This window comes from Pleurodeles waltl, chromosome 10, assembly GCF_031143425.1.
Source record: "Pleurodeles waltl isolate 20211129_DDA chromosome 10, aPleWal1.hap1.20221129, whole genome shotgun sequence".
NCBI classification, from domain to species: domain Eukaryota; kingdom Metazoa; phylum Chordata; class Amphibia; order Caudata; family Salamandridae; genus Pleurodeles; species Pleurodeles waltl.
Genome location: NC_090449.1, coordinates 327,890,953 through 327,904,377, shown reverse-complemented (window position 1 = coordinate 327,904,377; position 13,425 = coordinate 327,890,953). Strand labels below are relative to the sequence as shown.

Sequence of the window (13,425 nt, the reverse complement as noted above, 5' to 3'; positions counted from 1 at the left end):
TGTTTCTGTAGTGTAGTGGTTATCACGTTCGCCTTACACGCGAAAGGTCCCTGGTTCGAGGCCAGGCAGAAACAGCAAGTTGCTGTGCTTTATCACATTATTTGCATTTACCACCTCACCTGACAGGTAAATTGAAATTAAAGAGGCTGTGTCTATCCCTCACCATCGTGAGGTACTACGCTCCAAGGGCATCGGTCTCAACTCACCAAGAGAAGACGATACACCTTACGGCAGTCAGTTGCTCCCTTTTTGACCTTTCCATTGAAGCCTGGGCCTACTGTGGTCAAGCCAGCCAAGGAAGGAAGGTATGAGAGCGAAAATGGCTTTCCTACCTTCACCAAGAACATACACCTTGAGCAAAGAAAGGGCCAGACTTACAAGGCCCTATCGCCACCGGCACATCATCTTTAGTGACGCCCCGGTGGCACTATGTACTGTGCCGTATTTACAAGACGCCGTTCAACCACGTTTTGTGGCTTAACACCACCTTGTAAATACGGCCCCTTCACACGCAGCCCTTTCCCTGGAAGGGGCGTGCAATGGGCGTTGCTCTGGGTGGGCCACTGCAACACCATAGCATTTTGATGCTGCTCCAGTTTTACGAGTTTTTGTAAATCTGTGGCAGCGCCAAAATCCAAGCGCCATACAATGGGTGTCGTTATAGTGGAGAAACGAGCAGAAATGTTTTCATTTCTCCTCATTTTTGCTCTTTCTATGTGTGCTGCACGAACATATCGCCACTGAAGATTTCTGTTGTGCAGGAAGGTGTGCCTTCCTGAACAAAAACAATTTCCCCCTCCACGCAGCCATCCTTGTACCATGGCGCAAGGATGGCTGCGTTGGTGCTCGGCAGCTAATTTAGAGCTGGCGCAGAGGGAAGCACAGGGGTGCGCTGTATTCTACTAAATACGGCGCTTCCCTGCATTTTGAAAATGACTGAGTGCGAGGCTGCCAAATTTGGCAGAGCGTCTCACTCAGTCATCCTCTTGTAATTATGGGCCAAAAGGTCTAAAGGATAGAGGCGTTTTATGTCATGTTCGATGACGACCATGGAAATGACTCTAGTCATATTGCAGAAGAGAGAACCATGTGCATTTTCTTGCCTTGCGATGTATTCGCCCACTCTCTGCCCTCAACCCTAGGAGCAGGGTCTGAGCAGTGGTGCTTCTGTGCCCTCGCTCGTTGGTGTCCGGGTCCAAATCCCCAACACACCCTTTTTAGCAGAAAACACACAAATTTTACTCAAAATACACAAAGCTTGAAGATTCCTCATTCCACTCAAAGCATTGTTGTGCAAAATATTTTTAGCCTCAGGAGAAAAAAAGGATCACCATGCCTTGGCTTCCTTCCTGCTTGCTTTCAGTGTGCTCTGTGTGATGCTTTCACAGGCTCTGGTTTCAGGCATTTAGGCATCAGATATTTGTCTCTACCCGCAGCTGTGACTTTTCAGTACATCTGAGTGTACGCTTGCTGGCTGACAACGCTGCAATTTTCACACTTACTCCTCGCTTTGCGAGCAACTGCTGATCAAGTATAGAGGCAATCGGGCAAACATATGAGGGGAATTTTGCTCCTTCAGTCAAGCCCTCATGCTTGTTTCTGTAGTGTAGTGGTTATCACGTTCGCCTAACACGCGAAAGGTCCCCGGTTCAAGACTGGGCAGAAACAATGGGCAGTGTCTGCTTTTGTGTTTGCTCCCTAAAAGCTTAGTCTCACTCAGGGATGGCCTTTAAAAACTTGTGACCTGTGTAAAACTTGTATTACTATTGCAGGCCGGTAAAAAGTTATCTGCATCTTTGCGTAGTCGTGCATGTGCCTGGTTTCTTATTCTGTTTTTTACTTTTTTTTTTCTTGGCCATGTTATATTGTGGGGCCTTTAAACCTGTCACCTTGATAGGAACATTGCAAGCGGCAGCATCGACAAGTGCAGACTGAGGAGTCAGACCTAAACACAGACTCAGCTGTCAGGATGGCCGAGTGGTCTAAGGCGGCAGCCTCAAGAGAGCTTGATCTTCAGTTAAGCTAAGCATCCTGGTTTGCTCATGTAGTTGTGGGTTCATATCGCACTTCTGATAGGTCTATTTTCTGCCCTTAAATCTTCCTCTGCTTGCACAGCCAGCTCCCCACAACACTATCTTTGCAAGCTGCTGTAGCATATGAAAAGAAATCCACCAACCCTCCGGCTGGGCCCTCAATCAGCATTCCATGTATTTCTGGAAGGGGCATCTCAGTCACGCCTTCTGTTAGAGCTGCACCTTATCACTGTAACTACCATGCTGGTTTCTACTTAAGCAGTTGATTCCATCGTTTGAAGTGAGGCTCTCCTGCCACTTTTGGGCAGAGAAGGCACTGCCCCTGCAACAACAACAGGCAGACAAGCTCAACCTGGGTTTCCTGGTTAGGTGGGCGGAGCAGAATGGCAATGGTCCCTCCTTGTGACTTGAAATTAACATGAAGAAGACAGAGAGGCAGCTGGGAGTAGGCAGTACCCATGCACCCCTGAACACTGTCTTGCGATTTTCACCCAATTCTGAAATGAGTCGGGAGGAAAGGAGGTGATTTTCCTATCGAAGGCCATTCTGGGAATTCAGCCACCCCGCGTCTCCCAGGTGAGTGTTTCAGGCCTGTGAGGCACTCATATAAATCTCGCCTGATCGAGCACTGAGCGAGCAATTGTGCTTGAATACAAGAGGCATGCTCCTCTGGCTCAGGCGCAAGAGATGGCAGGCCCTTCAGTGCTTCTGGTCTGGAAGTCTACGGTGCAAGGGCCCAGGTCCTGCGGAGGCGTACAACTACCAGAAAGGGTCTGCTTTTCTCATCAGCGCCACAGTTCAGCTTGCTAGCATAGGGCTTCTTGACTACCTCTTGCCTTGCTAGAGGCAAAAAAAAAACCCTTGGCACAAAACATCAATTGCTATGGCACGCTTAGAAGGAGAGTCTCCAAGTGGCCCTGCTTTTTCACAAAGACACTTCAGAAGATGTTTGAAAGGCTTTTGCAGCAGCAGGCTCGTTGGTCTAGGGGTATGATTCTCGCTTTGGGTGTGAGAGGTCCCGGGTTCAAATCCCGGACGAGCCCGTGCCTTCATAGGTTCGATCTGTTTTTAAACAGGAGTATTTCTGCTTTCCACTCTTGTAAGATGCCATGGTGGAATGCATTGCATGCTTTCTACTGGTGTCGAGGCAGTTCGGCATGATGAAGGAGTGCGGGATTTCTTTCTAACTGCTTTTTTGTGTTGGAGCAGCACTTCTCGTTGGAACATGAAATGCACAGTGCTTCTCCAAAGTAATTGCAGGGCTGGTTTTGAAATCACCTCTTGGAATGAAAGTGATCCCAGTTCCTTTCTTCCAAAGGAAGAGATCCTGTCAGAAAGGCTCAGCTTTGAGCGTCATGAATATTGTCCCTTAGTCCTTGCATTCCAGTCCAAAGCATAGCCACATAAAGAAAGCAGGTGTGTCTGTTTCCAGTGCAGTGGTTCCAGTCCAATGCATAGCCACATGAAGCAAATAAGCAGGCATGTCTGTTTCTGTAGTGTAGTGGTTATCACGTTCGCCTTACACGCGAAAGGTCCCTGGTTCGAGGCCAGGCAGAAACAGCAAGTTGCTGTGCTTTATCACATTATTTGCATTTACCACCTCACCTGACAGGTAAATTGAAATTAAAGAGGCTGTGTCTATCCCTCACCATCGTGAGGTACTACGCTCCAAGGGCATCGGTCTCAACTCACCAAGAGAAGACGATACACCTTACGGCAGTCAGTTGCTCCCTTTTTGACCTTTCCATTGAAGCCTGGGCCTACTGTGGTCAAGCCAGCCAAGGAAGGAAGGTATGAGAGCGAAAATGGCTTTCCTACCTTCACCAAGAACATACACCTTGAGCAAAGAAAGGGCCAGACTTACAAGGCCCTATCGCCACCGGCACATCATCTTTAGTGACGCCCCGGTGGCACTATGTACTGTGCCGTATTTACAAGACGCCGTTCAACCACGTTTTGTGGCTTAACACCACCTTGTAAATACGGCCCCTTCACACGCAGCCCTTTCCCTGGAAGGGGCGTGCAATGGGCGTTGCTCTGGGTGGGCCACTGCAACACCATAGCATTTTGATGCTGCTCCAGTTTTACGAGTTTTTGTAAATCTGTGGCAGCGCCAAAATCCAAGCGCCATACAATGGGTGTCGCTATAGTGGAGAAACGAGCAGAAATGTTTTCATTTCTCCTCATTTTTGCTCTTTCTATGTGTGCTGCACGAACATATCGCCACTGAAGATTTCTGTTGTGCAGGAAGGTGTGCCTTCCTGAACAAAAACAATTTCCCCCTCCACGCAGCCATCCTTGTACCATGGCGCAAGGATGGCTGCGTTGGTGCTCGGCAGCTAATTTAGAGCTGGCGCAGAGGGAAGCACAGGGGTGCGCTGTATTCTACTAAATACGGCGCTTCCCTGCATTTTGAAAATGACTGAGTGCGAGGCTGCCAAATTTGGCAGAGCGTCTCACTCAGTCATCCTCTTGTAATTATGGGCCAAAAGGTCTAAAGGATAGAGGCGTTTTATGTCATGTTCGATGACGACCATGGAAATGACTCTAGTCATATTGCAGAAGAGAGAACCATGTGCATTTTCTTGCCTTGCGATGTATTCGCCCACTCTCTGCCCTCAACCCTAGGAGCAGGGTCTGAGCAGTGGTGCTTCTGTGCCCTCGCTCGTTGGTGTCCGGGTCCAAATCCCCAACACACCCTTTTTAGCAGAAAACACACAAATTTTACTCAAAATACACAAAGCTTGAAGATTCCTCATTCCACTCAAAGCATTGTTGTGCAAAATATTTTTAGCCTCAGGAGAAAAAAAGGATCACCATGCCTTGGCTTCCTTCCTGCTTGCTTTCAGTGTGCTCTGTGTGATGCTTTCACAGGCTCTGGTTTCAGGCATTTAGGCATCAGATATTTGTCTCTACCCGCAGCTGTGACTTTTCAGTACATCTGAGTGTACGCTTGCTGGCTGACAACGCTGCAATTTTCACACTTACTCCTCGCTTTGCGAGCAACTGCTGATCAAGTATAGAGGCAATCGGGCAAACATATGAGGGGAATTTTGCTCCTTCAGTCAAGCCCTCATGCTTGTTTCTGTAGTGTAGTGGTTATCATGTTCGCCTAACACGCGAAAGGTCCCCGGTTCGAGACCGGGCAGAAACAATGGGCAGTGTCTGCTTTTGTGTTTGCTCCCTAAAAGCTTAGTCTCACTCAGGGATGGCCTTTAAAAACTTGTGACCTGTGTAAAACTTGTATTACTATTGCAGGCCGGTAAAATGTTATCTGCATCTTTGCGTAGTCGTGCATGTGCCTGGTTTCTTATTCTGTTTTTTACTTTTTTTTTTCTTGGCCATGTTATATTGTGGGGCCTTTAAACCTGTCACCTTGATAGGAACATTGCAAGCGGCAGCATCGACAAGTGCAGACTGAGGAGTCAGACCTAAACACAGACTCAGCTGTCAGGATGGCCGAGTGGTCTAAGGCGGCAGCCTCAAGAGAGCTTGATCTTCAGTTAAGCTAAGCATCCTGGTTTGCTCATGTAGTTGTGGGTTCATATCGCACTTCTGATAGGTCTATTTTCTGCCCTTAAATCTTCCTCTGCTTGCACAGCCAGCTCCCCACAACACTATCTTTGCAAGCTGCTGTAGCATATGAAAAGAAATCCACCAACCCTCCGGCTGGGCCCTCAATCAGCATTCCATGTATTTCTGGAAGGGGCATCTCAGTCACGCCTTCTGTTAGAGCTGCACCTTATCACTGTAACTACCATGCTGGTTTCTACTTAAGCAGTTGATTCCATCGTTTGAAGTGAGGCTCTCCTGCCACTTTTGGGCAGAGAAGGCACTGCCCCTGCAACAACAACAGGCAGACAAGCTCAACCTGGGTTTCCTGGTTAGGTGGGCGGAGCAGAATGGCAATGGTCCCTCCTTGTGACTTGAAATTAACATGAAGAAGACAGAGAGGCAGCTGGGAGTAGGCAGTACCCATGCACCCCTGAACACTGTCTTGCGATTTTCACCCAATTCTGAAATGAGTCGGGAGGAAAGGAGGTGATTTTCCTATCGAAGGCCATTCTGGGAATTCAGCCACCCCGCGTCTCCCAGGTGAGTGTTTCAGGCCTGTGAGGCACTCATATAAATCTCGCCTGATCGAGCACTGAGCGAGCAATTGTGCTTGAATACAAGAGGCATGCTCCTCTGGCTCAGGCGCAAGAGATGGCAGGCCCTTCAGTGCTTCTGGTCTGGAAGTCTACGGTGCAAGGGCCCAGGTCCTGCGGAGGCGTACAACTACCAGAAAGGGTCTGCTTTTCTCATCAGCGCCACAGTTCAGCTTGCTAGCATAGGGCTTCTTGACTACCTCTTGCCTTGCTAGAGGCAAAAAAAAACCCCTTGGCACAAAACATCAATTGCTATGGCACGCTTAGAAGGAGAGTCTCCAAGTGGCCCTGCTTTTTCACAAAGACACTTCAGAAGATGTTTGAAAGGCTTTTGCAGCAGCAGGCTCGTTGGTCTAGGGGTATGATTCTCGCTTTGGGTGTGAGAGGTCCCGGGTTCAAATCCCGGACGAGCCCGTGCCTTCATAGGTTCGATCTGTTTTTAAACAGGAGTATTTCTGCTTTCCACTCTTGTAAGATGCCATGGTGGAATGCATTGCATGCTTTCTACTGGTGTCGAGGCAGTTCGGCATGATGAAGGAGTGCGGGATTTCTTTCTAACTGCTTTTTTGTGTTGGAGCAGCACTTCTCGTTGGAACATGAAATGCACAGTGCTTCTCCAAAGTAATTGCAGGGCTGGTTTTGAAATCACCTCTTGGAATGAAAGTGATCCCAGTTCCTTTCTTCCAAAGGAAGAGATCCTGTCAGAAAGGCTCAGCTTTGAGCGTCATGAATATTGTCCCTTAGTCCTTGCATTCCAGTCCAAAGCATAGCCACATAAAGAAAGCAGGTGTGTCTGTTTCCAGTGCAGTGGTTCCAGTCCAATGCATAGCCACATGAAGCAAATAAGCAGGCATGTCTGTTTCTGTAGTGTAGTGGTTATCACGTTCGCCTTACACGCGAAAGGTCCCTGGTTCGAGGCCAGGCAGAAACAGCAAGTTGCTGTGCTTTATCACATTATTTGCATTTACCACCTCACCTGACAGGTAAATTGAAATTAAAGAGGCTGTGTCTATCCCTCACCATCGTGAGGTACTACGCTCCAAGGGCATCGGTCTCAACTCACCAAGAGAAGACGATACACCTTACGGCAGTCAGTTGCTCCCTTTTTGACCTTTGCATTGAAGCCTGGGCCTACTGTGGTCAAGCCAGCCAAGGAAGGAAGGTATGAGAGCGAAAATGGCTTTCCTACCTTCACCAAGAACATACACCTTGAGCAAAGAAAGGGCCAGACTTACAAGGCCCTATCGCCACCGGCACATCATCTTTAGTGACGCCCCGGTGGCACTATGTACTGTGCCGTATTTACAAGACGCCGTTCAACCACGTTTTGTGGCTTAACACCACCTTGTAAATACGGCCCCTTCACACGCAGCCCTTTCCCTGGAAGGGGCGTGCAATGGGCGTTGCTCTGGGTGGGCCACTGCAACACCATAGCATTTTGATGCTGCTCCAGTTTTACGAGTTTTTGTAAATCTGTGGCAGCGCCAAAATCCAAGCGCCATACAATGGGTGTCGTTATAGTGGAGAAACGAGCAGAAATGTTTTCATTTCTCCTCATTTTTGCTCTTTCTATGTGTGCTGCACGAACATATCGCCACTGAAGATTTCTGTTGTGCAGGAAGGTGTGCCTTCCTGAACAAAAACAATTTCCCCCTCCACGCAGCCATCCTTGTACCATGGCGCAAGGATGGCTGCGTTGGTGCTCGGCAGCTAATTTAGAGCTGGCGCAGAGGGAAGCACAGGGGTGCGCTGTATTCTACTAAATACGGCGCTTCCCTGCATTTTGAAAATGACTGAGTGCGAGGCTGCCAAATTTGGCAGAGCGTCTCACTCAGTCATCCTCTTGTAATTATGGGCCAAAAGGTCTAAAGGATAGAGGCGTTTTATGTCATGTTCGATGACGACCATGGAAATGACTCTAGTCATATTGCAGAAGAGAGAACCATGTGCATTTTCTTGCCTTGCGATGTATTCGCCCACTCACTGCCCTCAACCCTAGGAGCAGGGTCTGAGCAGTGGTGCTTCTGTGCCCTCGCTCGTTGGTGTCCGGGTCCAAATCCCCAACACACCCTTTTTAGCAGAAAACACACAAATTTTACTCAAAATACACAAAGCTTGAAGATTCCTCATTCCACTCAAAGCATTGTTGTGCAAAATATTTTTAGCCTCAGGAGAAAAAAAGGATCACCATGCCTTGGCTTCCTTCCTGCTTGCTTTCAGTGTGCTCTGTGTGATGCTTTCACAGGCTCTGGTTTCAGGCATTTAGGCATCAGATATTTGTCTCTACCCGCAGCTGTGACTTTTCAGTACATCTGAGTGTACGCTTGCTGGCTGACAACGCTGCAATTTTCACACTTACTCCTCGCTTTGCGAGCAACTGCTGATCAAGTATAGAGGCAATCGGGCAAACATATGAGGGGAATTTTGCTCCTTCAGTCAAGCTCTCATGCTTGTTTCTGTAGTGTAGTGGTTATCACGTTCGCCTAACACGCGAAAGGTCCCCGGTTCGAGACCGGGCAGAAACAATGGGCAGTGTCTGCTTTTGTGTTTGCTCCCTAAAAGCTTAGTCTCACTCAGGGATGGCCTTTAAAAACTTGTGACCTGTGTAAAACTTGTATTACTATTGCAGGCCGGTAAAAAGTTATCTGCATCTTTGCGTAGTCGTGCATGTGCCTGGTTTCTTATTCTGTTTTTTACTTTTTTTTTTCTTGGCCATGTTATATTGTGGGGCCTTTAAACCTGTCACCTTGATAGGAACATTGCAAGCGGCAGCATCGACAAGTGCAGACTGAGGAGTCAGACCTAAACACAGACTCAGCTGTCAGGATGGCCGAGTGGTCTAAGGCGGCAGCCTCAAGAGAGCTTGATCTTCAGTTAAGCTAAGCATCCTGGTTTGCTCATGTAGTTGTGGGTTCATATCGCACTTCTGATAGGTCTATTTTCTGCCCTTAAATCTTCCTCTGCTTGCACAGCCAGCTCCCCACAACACTATCTTTGCAAGCTGCTGTAGCATATGAAAAGAAATCCACCAACCCTCCGGCTGGGCCCTCAATCAGCATTCCATGTATTTCTGGAAGGGGCATCTCAGTCACGCCTTCTGTTAGAGCTGCACCTTATCACTGTAACTACCATGCTGGTTTCTACTTAAGCAGTTGATTCCATCGTTTGAAGTGAGGCTCTCCTGCCACTTTTGGGCAGAGAAGGCACTGCCCCTGCAACAACAACAGGCAGACAAGCTCAACCTGGGTTTCCTGGTTAGGTGGGCGGAGCAGAATGGCAATGGTCCCTCCTTGTGACTTGAAATTAACATGAAGAAGACAGAGAGGCAGCTGGGAGTAGGCAGTACCCATGCACCCCTGAACACTGTCTTGCGATTTTCACCCAATTCTGAAATGAGTCGGGAGGAAAGGAGGTGATTTTCCTATCGAAGGCCATTCTGGGAATTCAGCCACCCCGCGTCTCCCAGGTGAGTGTTTCAGGCCTGTGAGGCACTCATATAAATCTCGCCTAATCGAGCACTGAGCGAGCAATTGTGCTTGAATACAAGAGGCATGCTCCTCTGGCTCAGGCGCAAGAGATGGCAGGCCCTTCAGTGCTTCTGGTCTGGAAGTCTACGGTGCAAGGGCCCAGGTCCTGCGGAGGCGTACAACTACCAGAAAGGGTCTGCTTTTCTCATCAGCGCCACAGTTCAGCTTGCTAGCATAGGGCTTCTTGACTACCTCTTGCCTTGCTAGAGGCAAAAAAAAACCCCTTGGCACAAAACATCAATTGCTATGGCACGCTTAGAAGGAGAGTCTCCAAGTGGCCCTGCTTTTTCACAAAGACACTTCAGAAGATGTTTGAAAGGCTTTTGCAGCAGCAGGCTCGTTGGTCTAGGGGTATGATTCTCGCTTTGGGTGTGAGAGGTCCCGGGTTCAAATCCCGGACGAGCCCGTGCCTTCATAGGTTCGATCTGTTTTTAAACAGGAGTATTTCTGCTTTCCACTCTTGTAAGATGCCATGGTGGAATGCATTGCATGCTTTCTACTGGTGTCGAGGCAGTTCGGCATGATGAAGGAGTGCGGGATTTCTTTCTAACTGCTTTTTTGTGTTGGAGCAGCACTTCTCGTTGGAACATGAAATGCACAGTGCTTCTCCAAAGTAATTGCAGGGCTGGTTTTGAAATCACCTCTTGGAATGAAAGTGATCCCAGTTCCTTTCTTCCAAAGGAAGAGATCCTGTCAGAAAGGCTCAGCTTTGAGCGTCATGAATATTGTCCCTTAGTCCTTGCATTCCAGTCCAAAGCATAGCCACATAAAGAAAGCAGGTGTGTCTGTTTCCAGTGCAGTGGTTCCAGTCCAATGCATAGCCACATGAAGCAAATAAGCAGGCATGTCTGTTTCTGTAGTGTAGTGGTTATCACGTTCGCCTTACACGCGAAAGGTCCCTGGTTCGAGGCCAGGCAGAAACAGCAAGTTGCTGTGCTTTATCACATTATTTGCATTTACCACCTCACCTGACAGGTAAATTGAAATTAAAGAGGCTGTGTCTATCCCTCACCATCGTGAGGTACTACGCTCCAAGGGCATCGGTCTCAACTCACCAAGAGAAGACGATACACCTTACGGCAGTCAGTTGCTCCCTTTTTGACCTTTCCATTGAAGCCTGGGCCTACTGTGGTCAAGCCAGCCAAGGAAGGAAGGTATGAGAGCGAAAATGGCTTTCCTACCTTCACCAAGAACATACACCTTGAGCAAAGAAAGGGCCAGACTTACAAGGCCCTATCGCCACCGGCACATCATCTTTAGTGACGCCCCGGTGGCACTATGTACTGTGCCGTATTTACAAGACGCCGTTCAACCACGTTTTGTGGCTTAACACCACCTTGTAAATACGGCCCCTTCACACGCAGCCCTTTCACTGGAAGGGGCGTGCAATGGGCGTTGCTCTGGGTGGGCCACTGCAACACCATAGCATTTTGATGCTGCTCCAGTTTTACGAGTTTTTGTAAATCTGTGGCAGCGCCAAAATCCAAGCGCCATACAATGGGTGTCGTTATAGTGGAGAAACGAGCAGAAATGTTTTCATTTCTCCTCATTTTTGCTCTTTCTATGTGTGCTGCACGAACATATCGCCATTGAAGATTTCTGTTGTGCAGGAAGGTGTGCCTTCCTGAACAAAAACAATTTCCCCCTCCACGCAGCCATCCTTGTACCATGGCGCAAGGATGGCTGCGTTGGTGCTCGGCAGCTAATTTAGAGCTGGCGCAGAGGGAAGCACAGGGGTGCGCTGTATTCTACTAAATACGGCGCTTCCCTGCATTTTGAAAATGACTGAGTGCGAGGCTGCCAAATTTGGCAGAGCGTCTCACTCAGTCATCCTCTTGTAATTATGGGCCAAAAGGTCTAAAGGATAGAGGCGTTTTATGTCATGTTCGATGACGACCATGGAAATGACTCTAGTCATATTGCAGAAGAGAGAACCATGTGCATTTTCTTGCCTTGCGATGTATTCGCCCACTCTCTGCCCTCAACCCTAGGAGCAGGGTCTGAGCAGTGGTGCTTCTGTGCCCTCGCTCGTTGGTGTCCGGGTCCAAATCCCCAACACACCCTTTTTAGCAGAAAACACACAAATTTTACTCAAAATACACAAAGCTTGAAGATTCCTCATTCCACTCAAAGCATTGTTGTGCAAAATATTTTTAGCCTCAGGAGAAAAAAAGGATCACCATGCCTTGGCTTCCTTCCTGCTTACTTTCAGTGTGCTCTGTGTGATGCTTTCACAGGCTCTGGTTTCAGGCATTTAGGCATCAGATATTTGTCTCTACCTGCAGCTGTGACTTTTCAGTACATCTGAGTGTACGCTTGCTGGCTGACAACGCTGCAATTTTCACACTTACTCCTCGCTTTGCGAGCAACTGCTGATCAAGTATAGAGGCAATCGGGCAAACATATGAGGGGAATTTTGCTCCTTCAGTCAAGCCCTCATGCTTGTTTCTGTAGTGTAGTGGTTATCACGTTCGCCTAACACGCGAAAGGTCCCCGGTTCGAGACCGGGCAGAAACAATGGGCAGTGTCTGCTTTTGTGTTTGCTCCCTAAAAGCTTAGTCTCACTCAGGGATGGCCTTTAAAAACTTGTGACCTGTGTAAAACTTGTATTACTATTGCAGGCCGGTAAAAAGTTATCTGCATCTTTGCGTAGTCGTGCATGTGCCTGGTTTCTTATTCTGTTTTTTACTTTTTTTTTTCTTGGCCATGTTATATTGTGGGGCCTTTAAACCTGTCACCTTGATAGGAACATTGCAAGCGGCAGCATCGACAAGTGCAGACTGAGGAGTCAGACCTAAACACAGACTCAGCTGTCAGGATGGCCGAGTGGTCTAAGGCGGCAGCCTCAAGAGAGCTTGATCTTCAGTTAAGCTAAGCATCCTGGTTTGCTCATGTAGTTGTGGGTTCATATCGCACTTCTGATAGGTCTATTTTCTGCCCTTAAATCTTCCTCTGCTTGCACAGCCAGCTCCCCACAACACTATCTTTGCAAGCTGCTGTAGCATATGAAAAGAAATCCACCAACCCTCCGGCTGGGCCCTCAATCAGCATTCCATGTATTTCTGGAAGGGGCATCTCAGTCACGCCTTCTGTTAGAGCTGCACCTTATCACTGTAACTACCATGCTGGTTTCTACTTAAGCAGTTGATTCCATCGTTTGAAGTGAGGCTCTCCTGCCACTTTTGGGCAGAGAAGGCACTGCCCCTGCAACAACAACAGGCAGACAAGCTCAACCTGGGTTTCCTGGTTAGGTGGGCGGAGCAGAATGGCAATGGTCCCTCCTTGTGACTTGAAATTAACATGAAGAAGACAGAGAGGCAGCTGGGAGTAGGCAGTACCCATGCACCCCTGAACACTGTCTTGCGATTTTCACCCAATTCTGAAATGAGTCGGGAGGAAAGGAGGTGATTTTCCTATCGAAGGCCATTCTGGGAATTCAGCCACCCCGCGTCTCCCAGGTGAGTGTTTCAGGCCTGTGAGGCACTCATATAAATCTCGCCTGATCGAGCACTGAGCGAGCAATTGTGCTTGAATACAAGAGGCATGCTCCTCTGGCTCAGGCGCAAGAGATGGCAGGCCCTTCAGTGCTTCTGGTCTGGAAGTCTACGGTGCAAGGGCCCAGGTCCTGCGGAGGCGTACAACTACCAGAAAGGGTCTGCTTTTCTCATCAGCGCCACAGTTCAGCTTGCTAGCATAGGGCTTCTTGACTACCTCTTG

At 48.4% G+C, this 13,425-nt stretch overlaps 11 non-coding genes across 11 annotated transcripts; all 11 read left to right on the top strand.

Moving 5' to 3' along the window:
- Position 1: 1 nt before the first annotated feature.
- TRNAV-UAC (transfer RNA valine (anticodon UAC)) lies at positions 2-74 on the top strand. The gene has a single exon. It is a non-coding gene; the product is annotated as a tRNA-Val (tRNA).
- Positions 75-1,595: 1,521 nt separating this feature from the next.
- TRNAV-AAC (transfer RNA valine (anticodon AAC)) lies at positions 1,596-1,668 on the top strand. The gene has a single exon. It is a non-coding gene; the product is annotated as a tRNA-Val (tRNA).
- Positions 1,669-3,004: 1,336 nt separating this feature from the next.
- On the top strand, positions 3,005-3,076 carry TRNAP-UGG (transfer RNA proline (anticodon UGG)). The gene has a single exon. It is a non-coding gene; the product is annotated as a tRNA-Pro (tRNA).
- A 444-nt stretch (positions 3,077-3,520) lies between these two features.
- On the top strand, positions 3,521-3,593 carry TRNAV-UAC (transfer RNA valine (anticodon UAC)). Its single transcript has one exon. It is a non-coding gene; the product is annotated as a tRNA-Val (tRNA).
- Positions 3,594-5,114: 1,521 nt separating this feature from the next.
- On the top strand, positions 5,115-5,187 carry TRNAV-AAC (transfer RNA valine (anticodon AAC)). Its single transcript has one exon. It is a non-coding gene; the product is annotated as a tRNA-Val (tRNA).
- Positions 5,188-6,523: 1,336 nt separating this feature from the next.
- On the top strand, positions 6,524-6,595 carry TRNAP-UGG (transfer RNA proline (anticodon UGG)). Its single transcript has one exon. It is a non-coding gene; the product is annotated as a tRNA-Pro (tRNA).
- A 444-nt stretch (positions 6,596-7,039) lies between these two features.
- TRNAV-UAC (transfer RNA valine (anticodon UAC)) lies at positions 7,040-7,112 on the top strand. Its single transcript has one exon. It is a non-coding gene; the product is annotated as a tRNA-Val (tRNA).
- A 1,521-nt stretch (positions 7,113-8,633) lies between these two features.
- TRNAV-AAC (transfer RNA valine (anticodon AAC)) lies at positions 8,634-8,706 on the top strand. The gene has a single exon. It is a non-coding gene; the product is annotated as a tRNA-Val (tRNA).
- Positions 8,707-10,042: 1,336 nt separating this feature from the next.
- On the top strand, positions 10,043-10,114 carry TRNAP-UGG (transfer RNA proline (anticodon UGG)). The gene has a single exon. It is a non-coding gene; the product is annotated as a tRNA-Pro (tRNA).
- Positions 10,115-10,558: 444 nt separating this feature from the next.
- On the top strand, positions 10,559-10,631 carry TRNAV-UAC (transfer RNA valine (anticodon UAC)). The gene has a single exon. It is a non-coding gene; the product is annotated as a tRNA-Val (tRNA).
- Positions 10,632-12,152: 1,521 nt separating this feature from the next.
- TRNAV-AAC (transfer RNA valine (anticodon AAC)) lies at positions 12,153-12,225 on the top strand. The gene has a single exon. It is a non-coding gene; the product is annotated as a tRNA-Val (tRNA).
- The last annotated feature ends 1,200 nt before the right edge of the window (positions 12,226-13,425 follow it).